Here is a 13,170-nt window from a genome sequence, read left to right as displayed (position 1 = left end):
CTGGCTTCATGTCAGCAGAGAATCAGTCTGCATGTCATAGCAGAGAATCAGGCTTCACGTCAGCCACCACTGCAACAGTCCATTGTCATATATTTAGGCCCAGGCACCCAGGCAGAGGAGAGAGGTCCCGTAACAGAGAATCTGGCTTCATGTCAGCAGAGAATCAGTCTGCATGTCATAGCAGAGAATCAGGCTTCACGTCAGCCACCACTGTAACAGTCCATTGTCATATATTTAGGCCCAGCACCCAGGCAGAGGAGAGAGGTCCCGTAACAGAGAATCTGGCTTCATGTCAGCAGAGAATCAGTCTGCATGTCATAGCAGAGAATCAGGCTTCACGTCAGCCACCACTGTAACAGTCCATTGTCATATATTTAGGCCCAGGCACCCAGGCAGAGGAGAGAGGTCCCGTAACAGAGAATCTGGCTTCATGTCAGCAGAGAATCAGTCTGCATGTCATAGCAGAGAATCAGGCTTCACGTCAGCCACCACTGCAACAGTCCATTGTCATATATTTAGGCCCAGGCACCCAGGCAGAGGAGAGAGGTCCCGTAACAGAGAATCTGGCTTCATGTCAGCAGAGAATCAGTCTGCATGTCATAGCAGAGAATCAGGCTTCACGTCAGCCACCACTGTAACAGTCCATTGTCATATATTTAGGCCCAGGCACCCAGGCAGAGGAGAGAGGTCCCGTAACAGAGAATCTGGCTTCATGTCAGCAGAGAATCAGTCTGCATGTCATAGCAGAGAATCAGGCTTCACGTCAGCCACCACTGTAACAGTCCATTGTCATATATTTAGGCCCAGGCACCCAGGCAGAGGAGAGAGGTCCCGTAACAGAGAATCTGGCTTCATGTCAGCAGAGAATCAGTCTGCATGTCATAGCAGAGAATCAGGCTTCACGTCAGCCACCACTGTAACAGTCCATTGTCATATATTTAGGCCCAGGCACCCAGCAGAGGAGAGAGGTCCCGTAACAGAGAATCTGGCTTCATGTCAGCAGAGAATCAGTCTGCATGTCATAGCAGAGAATCAGGCTTCACGTCAGCCACCACTGCAACAGTCCATTGTCATATATTTAGGCCCAGGCACCCAGGCAGAGGAGAGAGGTCCCGTAACAGAGAATCTGGCTTCATGTCAGCAGAGAATCAGTCTGCATGTCATAGCAGAGAATCAGGCTTCACGTCAGCCACCACTGCAACAGTCCATTGTCATATATTTAGGCCCAGGCACCCAGGCAGAGGAGAGAGGTCCCGTAACAGAGAATCTGGCTTCATGTCAGCAGAGAATCAGTCTGCATGTCATAGCAGAGAATCAGGCTTCACGTCAGCCACCACTGCAACAGTCCATTGTCATATATTTAGGCCCAGCACCCAGGCAGAGGAGAGAGGTCCCGTAACAGAGAATCTGGCTTCATGTCAGCAGAGAATCAGTCTGCATGTCATAGCAGAGAATCAGGCTTCACGTCAGCCACCACTGTAACAGTCCATTGTCATATATTTAGGCCCAGGCACCCAGGCAGAGGAGAGAGGTCCCGTAACAGAGAATCTGGCTTCATGTCAGCAGAGAATCAGTCTGCATGTCATAGCAGAGAATCAGGCTTCACGTCAGCCACCACTGCAACAGTCCATTGTCATATATTTAGGCCCAGGCACCCAGGCAGAGGAGAGAGGTCCCGTAACAGAGAATCTGGCTTCATGTCAGCAGAGAATCAGTCTGCATGTCATAGCAGAGAATCAGGCTTCACGTCAGCCACCACTGCAACAGTCCATTGTCATATATTTAGGCCCAGGCACCCAGGCAGAGGAGAGAGGTCCCGTAACAGAGAATCTGGCTTCATGTCAGCAGAGAATCAGTCTGCATGTCATAGCAGAGAATCAGGCTTCACGTCAGCCACCACTGCTAACAGTCCATTGTCATATATTTAGGCCCAGGCACCCAGGCAGAGGAGAGAGGTCCCGTAACAGAGAATCTGGCTTCATGTCAGCAGAGAATCAGTCTGCATGTCATAGCAGAGAATCAGGCTTCACGTCAGCCACCACTGCAACAGTCCATTGTCATATATTTAGGCCCAGGCACCCAGGCAGAGGAGAGAGGTCCCGTAACAGAGAATCTGGCTTCATGTCAGCAGAGAATCAGTCTGCATGTCATAGCAGAGAATCAGGCTTCACGTCAGCCACCACTGTCAACAGTCCATTGTCATATATTTAGGCCCAGCACCCAGGCAGAGGAGAGAGGTCCCGTAACAGAGAATCTGGCTTCATGTCAGCAGAGAATCAGTCTGCATGTCATAGCAGAGAATCAGGCTTCACGTCAGCCACCACTGCAACAGTCCATTGTCATATATTTAGGCCCAGGCACCCAGGCAGAGGAGAGAGGTCCCGTAACAGAGAATCTGGCTTCATGTCAGCAGAGAATCAGTCTGCATGTCATAGCAGAGAATCAGGCTTCACGTCAGCCACCACTGCAACAGTCCATTGTCATATATTTAGGCCCAGGCACCCAGGCAGAGGAGAGAGGTCCCGTAACAGAGAATCTGGCTTCATGTCAGCAGAGAATCAGTCTGCATGTCATAGCAGAGAATCAGGCTTCACGTCAGCCACCACTGCAACAGTCCATTGTCATATATTTAGGCCCAGGCACCCAGGCAGAGGAGAGAGGTCCCGTAACAGAGAATCTGGCTTCATGTCAGCAGAGAATCAGTCTGCATGTCATAGCAGAGAATCAGGCTTCACGTCAGCCACCACTGTAACAGTCCATTGTCATATATTTAGGCCCAGCACCCAGGCAGAGGAGAGAGGTCCCGTAACAGAGAATCTGGCTTCATGTCAGCAGAGAATCAGTCTGCATGTCATAGCAGAGAATCAGGCTTCACGTCAGCCACCACTGCTAACAGTCCATTGTCATATATTTAGGCCCAGCACCCAGGCAGAGGAGAGAGGTCCCGTAACAGAGAATCTGGCTTCATGTCAGCAGAGAATCAGTCTGCATGTCATAGCAGAGAATCAGGCTTCACGTCAGCCACCACTGTAACAGTCCATTGTCATATATTTAGGCCCAGGCACCCAGGCAGAGGAGAGAGGTCCCGTAACAGAGAATCTGGCTTCATGTCAGCAGAGAATCAGTCTGCATGTCATAGCAGAGAATCAGGCTTCACGTCAGCCACCACTGTAACAGTCCATTGTCATATATTTAGGCCCAGGCACCCAGGCAGAGGAGAGAGGTCCCGTAACAGAGAATCTGGCTTCATGTCAGCAGAGAATCAGTCTGCATGTCATAGCAGAGAATCAGGCTTCACGTCAGCCACCACTGCAACAGTCCATTGTCATATATTTAGGCCCAGGCACCCAGGCAGAGGAGAGAGGTCCCGTAACAGAGAATCTGGCTTCATGTCAGCAGAGAATCAGTCTGCATGTCATAGCAGAGAATCAGGCTTCACGTCAGCCACCACTGCAACAGTCCATTGTCATATATTTAGGCCCAGGCACCCAGGCAGAGGAGAGAGGTCCCGTAACAGAGAATCTGGCTTCATGTCAGCAGAGAATCAGTCTGCATGTCATAGCAGAGAATCAGGCTTCACGTCAGCCACCACTGCAACAGTCCATTGTCATATATTTAGGCCCAGCACCCAGGCAGAGGAGAGAGGTCCCGTAACAGAGAATCTGGCTTCATGTCAGCAGAGAATCAGTCTGCATGTCATAGCAGAGAATCAGGCTTCACGTCAGCCACCACTGTAACAGTCCATTGTCATATATTTAGGCCCAGGCACCCAGGCAGAGGAGAGAGGTCCCGTAACAGAGAATCTGGCTTCATGTCAGCAGAGAATCAGTCTGCATGTCATAGCAGAGAATCAGGCTTCACGTCAGCCACCACTGCAACAGTCCATTGTCATATATTTAGGCCCAGCACCCAGGCAGAGGAGAGAGGTCCCGTAACAGAGAATCTGGCTTCATGTCAGCAGAGAATCAGTCTGCATGTCATAGCAGAGAATCAGGCTTCACGTCAGCCACCACTGCAACAGTCCATTGTCATATATTTAGGCCCAGGCACCCAGGCAGAGGAGAGAGGTCCCGTAACAGAGAATCTGGCTTCATGTCAGCAGAGAATCAGTCTGCATGTCATAGCAGAGAATCAGGCTTCACGTCAGCCACCACTGCAACAGTCCATTGTCATATATTTAGGCCCAGCACCCAGGCAGAGGAGAGAGGTCCCGTAACAGAGAATCTGGCTTCATGTCAGCAGAGAATCAGTCTGCATGTCATAGCAGAGAATCAGGCTTCACGTCAGCCACCACTGCAACAGTCCATTGTCATATATTTAGGCCCAGGCACCCAGGCAGAGGAGAGAGGTCCCGTAACAGAGAATCTGGCTTCATGTCAGCAGAGAATCAGTCTGCATGTCATAGCAGAGAATCAGGCTTCACGTCAGCCACCACTGTAACAGTCCATTGTCATATATTTAGGCCCAGCACCCAGGCAGAGGAGAGAGGTCCCGTAACAGAGAATCTGGCTTCATGTCAGCAGAGAATCAGTCTGCATGTCATAGCAGAGAATCAGGCTTCACGTCAGCCACCACTGCAACAGTCCATTGTCATATATTTAGGCCCAGGCACCCAGGCAGAGGAGAGAGGTCCCGTAACAGAGAATCTGGCTTCATGTCAGCAGAGAATCAGTCTGCATGTCATAGCAGAGAATCAGGCTTCACGTCAGCCACCACTGCAACAGTCCATTGTCATATATTTAGGCCCAGGCACCCAGGCAGAGGAGAGAGGTCCCGTAACAGAGAATCTGGCTTCATGTCAGCAGAGAATCAGTCTGCATGTCATAGCAGAGAATCAGGCTTCACGTCAGCCACCACTGTAACAGTCCATTGTCATATATTTAGGCCCAGGCACCCAGGCAGAGGAGAGAGGTCCCGTAACAGAGAATCTGGCTTCATGTCAGCAGAGAATCAGTCTGCATGTCATAGCAGAGAATCAGGCTTCACGTCAGCCACCACTGCAACAGTCCATTGTCATATATTTAGGCCCAGGCACCCAGGCAGAGGAGAGAGGTCCCGTAACAGAGAATCTGGCTTCATGTCAGCAGAGAATCAGTCTGCATGTCATAGCAGAGAATCAGGCTTCACGTCAGCCACCACTGCAACAGTCCATTGTCATATATTTAGGCCCAGGCACCCAGGCAGAGGAGAGAGGTCCCGTAACAGAGAATCTGGCTTCATGTCAGCAGAGAATCAGTCTGCATGTCATAGCAGAGAATCAGGCTTCACGTCAGCCACCACTGCAACAGTCCATTGTCATATATTTAGGCCCAGCACCCAGGCAGAGGAGAGAGGTCCCGTAACAGAGAATCTGGCTTCATGTCAGCAGAGAATCAGTCTGCATGTCATAGCAGAGAATCAGGCTTCACGTCAGCCACCACTGTAACAGTCCATTGTCATATATTTAGGCCCAGCACCCAGGCAGAGGAGAGAGGTCCCGTAACAGAGAATCTGGCTTCATGTCAGCAGAGAATCAGTCTGCATGTCATAGCAGAGAATCAGGCTTCACGTCAGCCACCACTGCAACAGTCCATTGTCATATATTTAGGCCCAGCACCCAGGCAGAGGAGAGAGGTCCCGTAACAGAGAATCTGGCTTCATGTCAGCAGAGAATCAGTCTGCATGTCATAGCAGAGAATCAGGCTTCACGTCAGCCACCACTGCAACAGTCCATTGTCATATATTTAGGCCCAGGCACCCAGGCAGAGGAGAGAGGTCCCGTAACAGAGAATCTGGCTTCATGTCAGCAGAGAATCAGTCTGCATGTCATAGCAGAGAATCAGGCTTCACGTCAGCCACCACTGCAACAGTCCATTGTCATATATTTAGGCCCAGGCACCCAGGCAGAGGAGAGAGGTCCCGTAACAGAGAATCTGGCTTCATGTCAGCAGAGAATCAGTCTGCATGTCATAGCAGAGAATCAGGCTTCACGTCAGCCACCACTGTAACAGTCCATTGTCATATATTTAGGCCCAGGCACCCAGGCAGAGGAGAGAGGTCCCGTAACAGAGAATCTGGCTTCATGTCAGCAGAGAATCAGTCTGCATGTCATAGCAGAGAATCAGGCTTCACGTCAGCCACCACTGTAACAGTCCATTGTCATATATTTAGGCCCAGCACCCAGGCAGAGGAGAGAGGTCCCGTAACAGAGAATCTGGCTTCATGTCAGCAGAGAATCAGTCTGCATGTCATAGCAGAGAATCAGGCTTCACGTCAGCCACCACTGTAACAGTCCATTGTCATATATTTAGGCCCAGGCACCCAGGCAGAGGAGAGAGGTCCCGTAACAGAGAATCTGGCTTCATGTCAGCAGAGAATCAGTCTGCATGTCATAGCAGAGAATCAGGCTTCACGTCAGCCACCACTGCAACAGTCCATTGTCATATATTTAGGCCCAGGCACCCAGGCAGAGGAGAGAGGTCCCGTAACAGAGAATCTGGCTTCATGTCAGCAGAGAATCAGTCTGCATGTCATAGCAGAGAATCAGGCTTCACGTCAGCCACCACTGTAACAGTCCATTGTCATATATTTAGGCCCAGCACCCAGGCAGAGGAGAGAGGTCCCGTAACAGAGAATCTGGCTTCATGTCAGCAGAGAATCAGTCTGCATGTCATAGCAGAGAATCAGGCTTCACGTCAGCCACCACTGCAACAGTCCATTGTCATATATTTAGGCCCAGGCACCCAGGCAGAGGAGAGAGGTCCCGTAACAGAGAATCTGGCTTCATGTCAGCAGAGAATCAGTCTGCATGTCATAGCAGAGAATCAGGCTTCACGTCAGCCACCACTGCAACAGTCCATTGTCATATATTTAGGCCCAGGCACCCAGGCAGAGGAGAGAGGTCCCGTAACAGAGAATCTGGCTTCATGTCAGCAGAGAATCAGTCTGCATGTCATAGCAGAGAATCAGGCTTCACGTCAGCCACCACTGCAACAGTCCATTGTCATATATTTAGGCCCAGCACCCAGGCAGAGGAGAGAGGTCCCGTAACAGAGAATCTGGCTTCATGTCAGCAGAGAATCAGTCTGCATGTCATAGCAGAGAATCAGGCTTCACGTCAGCCACCACTGCAACAGTCCATTGTCATATATTTAGGCCCAGCACCCAGGCAGAGGAGAGAGGTCCCGTAACAGAGAATCTGGCTTCATGTCAGCAGAGAATCAGTCTGCATGTCATAGCAGAGAATCAGGCTTCACGTCAGCCACCACTGCAACAGTCCATTGTCATATATTTAGGCCCAGCACCCAGGCAGAGGAGAGAGGTCCCGTAACAGAGAATCTGGCTTCATGTCAGCAGAGAATCAGTCTGCATGTCATAGCAGAGAATCAGGCTTCACGTCAGCCACCACTGCAACAGTCCATTGTCATATATTTAGGCCCAGGCAACCCAGGCAGAGGAGGAGAGGTCCCGTAACAGAGAATCTGGCTTCAATGTCAGCAGAGAATCAGTCCTGCATGTCATAGCAGAGAATCAGGCTTCACGTCAGCCACCACTGTAACAGTCCATTGGCATATATTTAGGCCCAGCACCCAGCAGAGGAGAGAGGTCCCGTAACAGAGAATCTGGCTTCATGTCAGCAGAGAATCAGTCCTGCAATGTCATAGCAGAGAATCAGGCTTCATGTCAGCCACCACTGTCAACAGTCCATTGACAGATATTTAGGCCCAGCACCCAGGCAGAGGAGAGAGGTCCCGTAACAGAGAATCTGGCTTCATGTCAGCAGAGAATCAGTCTGCATTCATAGCAGAGAATCAGGCTTCACTGTCAGCCACCACTGTCAACAGTCCATTGGCATATATTTAGGCCCAGCACACAGGTAGAGGAGAGATCATCTTCATGTCAGCAGAGAATCAGTCTGCATGTCATAGCAGAGAATCAGGCTTCACCGTCAGCCACCACTGCAACAGTCCATTGTCATATATTTAGGCCCAGCACCCAGGCAGAGGAGGAGAGGTCCCGTAAACAAGAATCTGGCTTCATGTCAGCAGAGAATCAGTCTGCATGTCATAGCAGAGAATCAGGCTTCACGTCAGCCACCACTGTAACAGTCCATTGTCATATATTAGGCCCAGCACCCAGGCAGAGGAGAGAGGTCCCGTAACAGAGAATCTGGCTTCATGTCAGCAGAGAATCAGTCTGCATGTCATAACAGAGAATCAGGCTTCACGTCAGCCACCACTGGCAACAGTCCATTGGCATATATTTAGGCCAGCACCAGGCAGAGGAGAGAGGTCCCGTAACAGAGAATCTGGCTTCATGTCAGCAGAGAATCAGTCTGCATGTCATAGCAGAGAATCAGGCTTCACGTCAGCCACCACTGTAACAGTCCATTGTCATATATTTAGGCCCAGCACCCAGGCAGAGGAGAGAGGTCCCGTAACAGAGAATCTGGCTTCATGTCAGCAGAGAATCAGTCTGCATGTCATAGCAGAGAATCAGGCTTCACGTCAGCCACCACTGCAACAGTCCATTGGCATATATTTAGGCCCAGCACCCAGGCAGAGGAGAGAGGTCCCGTAACAGAGAATCTGGCTTCATGTCAGCAGAGAATCAGTCTGCATGTCATAGCAGAGAATCAGGCTTCACGTCAGCCACCACTGTAACAGTCCATTGTCATATATTTAGGCCCAGCACCCAGGCAGAGGAGAGAGGTCCCGTAACAGAGAATCTGGCTCATGTCAGCAGAGAATCAGTCTGCATGTCATAGCAGAGAATCAGGCTTCACGTCAGCCACCACTGCAACAGTCCATTGTCATATATTTAGGCCCAGGCACCCAGCCAGAGGAGAGAGGTCCCGTAACAGAGAATCTGGCTTCATGTCAGCAGAGAATCAGTCTGCATGTCATAGCAGAGGAATCAGGCTTCACGTCAGCCACCACTGCAACAGTCCATTGTCATATATTTAGGCCCAGGCACCCAGGCAGAGGAGAGAGGTCCCGTAACAGAGAATCTGGCTTCATGTCAGCAGAGAGAGAATCAGTCTGCATGTCATAGCAGAGAATCAGGCTTCACGTCAGCCACCACTGTAACAGTCCATTGTCATATATTTAGGCCCAGGCACCCAGGCAGAGGAGAGAGGTCCCGTAACAGAGAATCTGGCTTCATGTCAGCAGAGAATCAGTCTGCATGTCATAGCAGAGAATCAGGCTTCACGTCAGCCACCACTGCAACAGTCCATTGTCATATATTTAGGCCCAGCACCCAGGCAGAGGAGAGAGGTCCCGTAACAGAGAATCTGGCTTCATGTCAGCAGAGAATCAGTCTGCATGTCATAGCAGAGAATCAGGCTTCACGTCAGCCACCACTGTAACAGTCCATTGTCATATATTTAGGCCCAGCACCCAGGCAGAGGAGAGAGGTCCCGTAACAGAGAATCTGGCTTCATGTCAGCAGAGAATCAGTCTGCATGTCATAGCAGAGAATCAGGCTTCACGTCAGCCACCACTGCAACAGTCCATTGTCATATATTTAGGCCCAGGCACCCAGGCAGAGGAGAGAGGTCCCGTAACAGAGAATCTGGCTTCATGTCAGCAGAGAATCAGTCTGCATGTCATAGCAGAGAATCAGGCTTCACGTCAGCCACCACTGCAACAGTCCATTGTCATATATTTAGGCCCAGGCACCCAGGCAGAGGAGAGAGGTCCCGTAACAGAGAATCTGGCTTCATGTCAGCAGAGAATCAGTCTGCATGTCATAGCAGAGAATCAGGCTTCACGTCAGCCACCACTGCAACAGTCCATTGTCATATATTTAGGCCCAGGCACCCAGGCAGAGGAGAGAGGTCCCGTAACAGAGAATCTGGCTTCATGTCAGCAGAGAATCAGTCTGCATGTCATAGCAGAGAATCAGGCTTCACGTCAGCCACCACTGCAACAGTCCATTGTCATATATTTAGGCCCAGGCACCCAGGCAGAGGAGAGAGGTCCCGTAACAGAGAATCTGGCTTCATGTCAGCAGAGAATCAGTCTGCATGTCATAGCAGAGAATCAGGCTTCACGTCAGCCACCACTGCAACAGTCCATTGTCATATATTTAGGCCCAGCACCCAGGCAGAGGAGAGAGGTCCCGTAACAGAGAATCTGGCTTCATGTCAGCAGAGAATCAGTCTGCATGTCATAGCAGAGAATCAGGCTTCACGTCAGCCACCACTGCAACAGTCCATTGTCATATATTTAGGCCCAGCACCCAGGCAGAGGAGAGAGGTCCCGTAACAGAGAATCTGGCTTCATGTCAGCAGAGAATCAGTCTGCATGTCATAGCAGAGAATCAGGCTTCACGTCAGCCACCACTGCAACAGTCCATTGTCATATATTTAGGCCCAGGCACCCAGGCAGAGGAGAGAGGTCCCGTAACAGAGAATCTGGCTTCATGTCAGCAGAGAATCAGTCTGCATGTCATAGCAGAGAATCAGGCTTCACGTCAGCCACCACTGCAACAGTCCATTGTCATATATTTAGGCCCAGCACCCAGGCAGAGGAGAGAGGTCCCGTAACAGAGAATCTGGCTTCATGTCAGCAGAGAATCAGTCTGCATGTCATAGCAGAGAATCAGGCTTCACGTCAGCCACCACTGCAACAGTCCATTGTCATATATTTAGGCCCAGGCACCCAGGCAGAGGAGAGAGGTCCCGTAACAGAGAATCTGGCTTCATGTCAGCAGAGAATCAGTCTGCATGTCATAGCAGAGAATCAGGCTTCACGTCAGCCACCACTGCAACAGTCCATTGTCATATATTTAGGCCCAGGCACCCAGGCAGAGGAGAGAGGTCCCGTAACAGAGAATCTGGCTTCATGTCAGCAGAGAATCAGTCTGCATGTCATAGCAGAGAATCAGGCTTCACGTCAGCCACCACTGCAACAGTCCATTGTCATATATTTAGGCCCAGCACCCAGGCAGAGGAGAGAGGTCCCGTAACAGAGAATCTGGCTTCATGTCAGCAGAGAATCAGTCTGCATGTCATAGCAGAGAATCAGGCTTCACGTCAGCCACCACTGGAACAGTCCATTGGCATATATTTAGGCCCAGCACCCAGGCAGAGGAGAGAGGTCCCGTAACAGAGAATCTGGCTTCATGTCAGCAGAGAATCAGTCTGCATGTCATAGCAGAGAATCAGGCTTCACGTCAGCCACCACTGCAACAGTCCATTGGCATATATTTAGGCCCAGCACCCAGGCAGAGGAGAGAGGTCCCGTAACAGAGAATCTGGCTTCATGTCAGCAGAGAATCAGTCTGCATGTCATAGCAGAGAATCAGGCTTCACGTCAGCCACCACTGCAACAGTCCATTGTCATATATTTAGGCCCAGCACCCAGGCAGAGGAGAGAGGTCCCGTAACAGAGAATCTGGCTTCATGTCAGCAGAGAATCAGTCTGCATGTCATAGCAGAGAATCAGGCTTCACGTCAGCCACCACTGCAACAGTCCATTGGCATATATTTAGGCCCAGCACCCAGGCAGAGGAGAGAGGTCCCGTAACAGAGAATCTGGCTTCATGTCAGCAGAGAATCAGTCTGCATGTCATAGCAGAGAATCAGGCTTCACGTCAGCCACCACTGTAACAGTCCATTGTCATATATTTAGGCCCAGCACCCAGGCAGAGGAGAGAGGTCCCGTAACAGAGAATCTGGCTTCATGTCAGCAGAGAATCAGTCTGCATGTCATAGCAGAGAATCAGGCTTCACGTCAGCCACCACTGTAACAGTCCATTGTCATATATTTAGGCCCAGCACCCAGGCAGAGGAGAGAGGTCCCGTAACAGAGAATCTGGCTTCATGTCAGCAGAGAATCAGTCTGCATGTCATAGCAGAGAATCAGGCTTCACGTCAGCCACCACTGCAACAGTCCATTGTCATATATTTAGGCCCAGGCACCCAGCCAGAGGAGAGAGGTCCCGTAACAGAGAATCTGGCTTCATGTCAGCAGAGAATCAGTCTGCATGTCATAGCAGAGAATCAGGCTTCACGTCAGCCACCACTGCAACAGTCCATTGGCATATATTTAGGCCCAGCACCCAGGCAGAGGAGAGAGGTCCCGTAACAGAGAATCTGGCTTCATGTCAGCAGAGAATCAGTCTGCATGTCATAGCAGAGAATCAGGCTTCACGTCAGCCACCACTGTAACAGTCCATTGTCATATATTTAGGCCCAGCACCCAGGCAGAGGAGAGAGGTCCCGTAACAGAGAATCTGGCTTCATGTCAGCAGAGAATCAGTCTGCATGTCATAGCAGAGAATCAGGCTTCACGTCAGCCACCACTGCAACAGTCCATTGTCATATATTTAGGCCCAGCACCCAGGCAGAGGAGAGAGGTCCCGTAACAGAGAATCTGGCTTCATGTCAGCAGAGAATCAGTCTGCATGTCATAGCAGAGAATCAGGCTTCACGTCAGCCACCACTGCAACAGTCCATTGTCATATATTTAGGCCCAGCACCCAGGCAGAGGAGAGAGGTCCCGTAACAGAGAATCTGGCTTCATGTCAGCAGAGAATCAGTCTGCATGTCATAGCAGAGAATCAGGCTTCACGTCAGCCACCACTGCAACAGTCCATTGACATATATTTAGGCCCAGCACCCAGGCAGAGGAGAGAGGTCCCGTAACAGAGAATCTGGCTTCATGTCAGCAGAGAATCAGTCTGCATGTCATAGCAGAGAATCAGGCTTCACGTCAGCCACCACTGTAACAGTCCATTGGCATATATTTAGGCCCAGCACCCAGGCAGAGGAGAGAGGTCCCGTAACAGAGAATCTGGCTTCATGTCAGCAGAGAATCAGTCTGCATGTCATAGCAGAGAATCAGGCTTCACGTCAGCCACCACTGCAACAGTCCATTGTCATATATTTAGGCCCAGCACCCAGGCAGAGGAGAGAGGTCCCGTAACAGAGAATCTGGCTTCATGTCAGCAGAGAATCAGTCTGCATGTCATAGCAGAGAATCAGGCTTCACGTCAGCCACCACTGCAACAGTCCATTGGCATATATTTAGGCCCAGCACCCAGGCAGAGGAGAGAGGTCCCGTAACAGAGAATCATGGCTTCATGTCAGCAGAGAATCAGTCTGCATGTCATAGCAGAGAATCAGGCTTCACGTCAGCCACCAGTGCAACAGTCGTTTGTCATATATTTAGGCCCAGCACC

General features: G+C 50.7%; 1 protein-coding gene across 1 annotated transcript in view; it reads left to right on the top strand.

Annotated features, from left to right (window-relative positions):
• Positions 1 to 13,170, top strand: part of LOC122936381 (probable cation-transporting ATPase 13A5) — a 652,597-nt gene that overhangs the window by 249,003 nt on the left and 390,424 nt on the right. The gene's annotated exons all lie outside the window — the stretch shown is intronic.

The sequence above is a fragment of the Bufo gargarizans genome, chromosome 4, assembly GCF_014858855.1.
Source record: "Bufo gargarizans isolate SCDJY-AF-19 chromosome 4, ASM1485885v1, whole genome shotgun sequence".
In the NCBI taxonomy this organism is placed as follows: domain Eukaryota; kingdom Metazoa; phylum Chordata; class Amphibia; order Anura; family Bufonidae; genus Bufo; species Bufo gargarizans.
The sequence above is the reverse complement of the archived record's forward strand: the minus strand, read 5'-3'. Positions and strand labels throughout refer to the sequence as shown.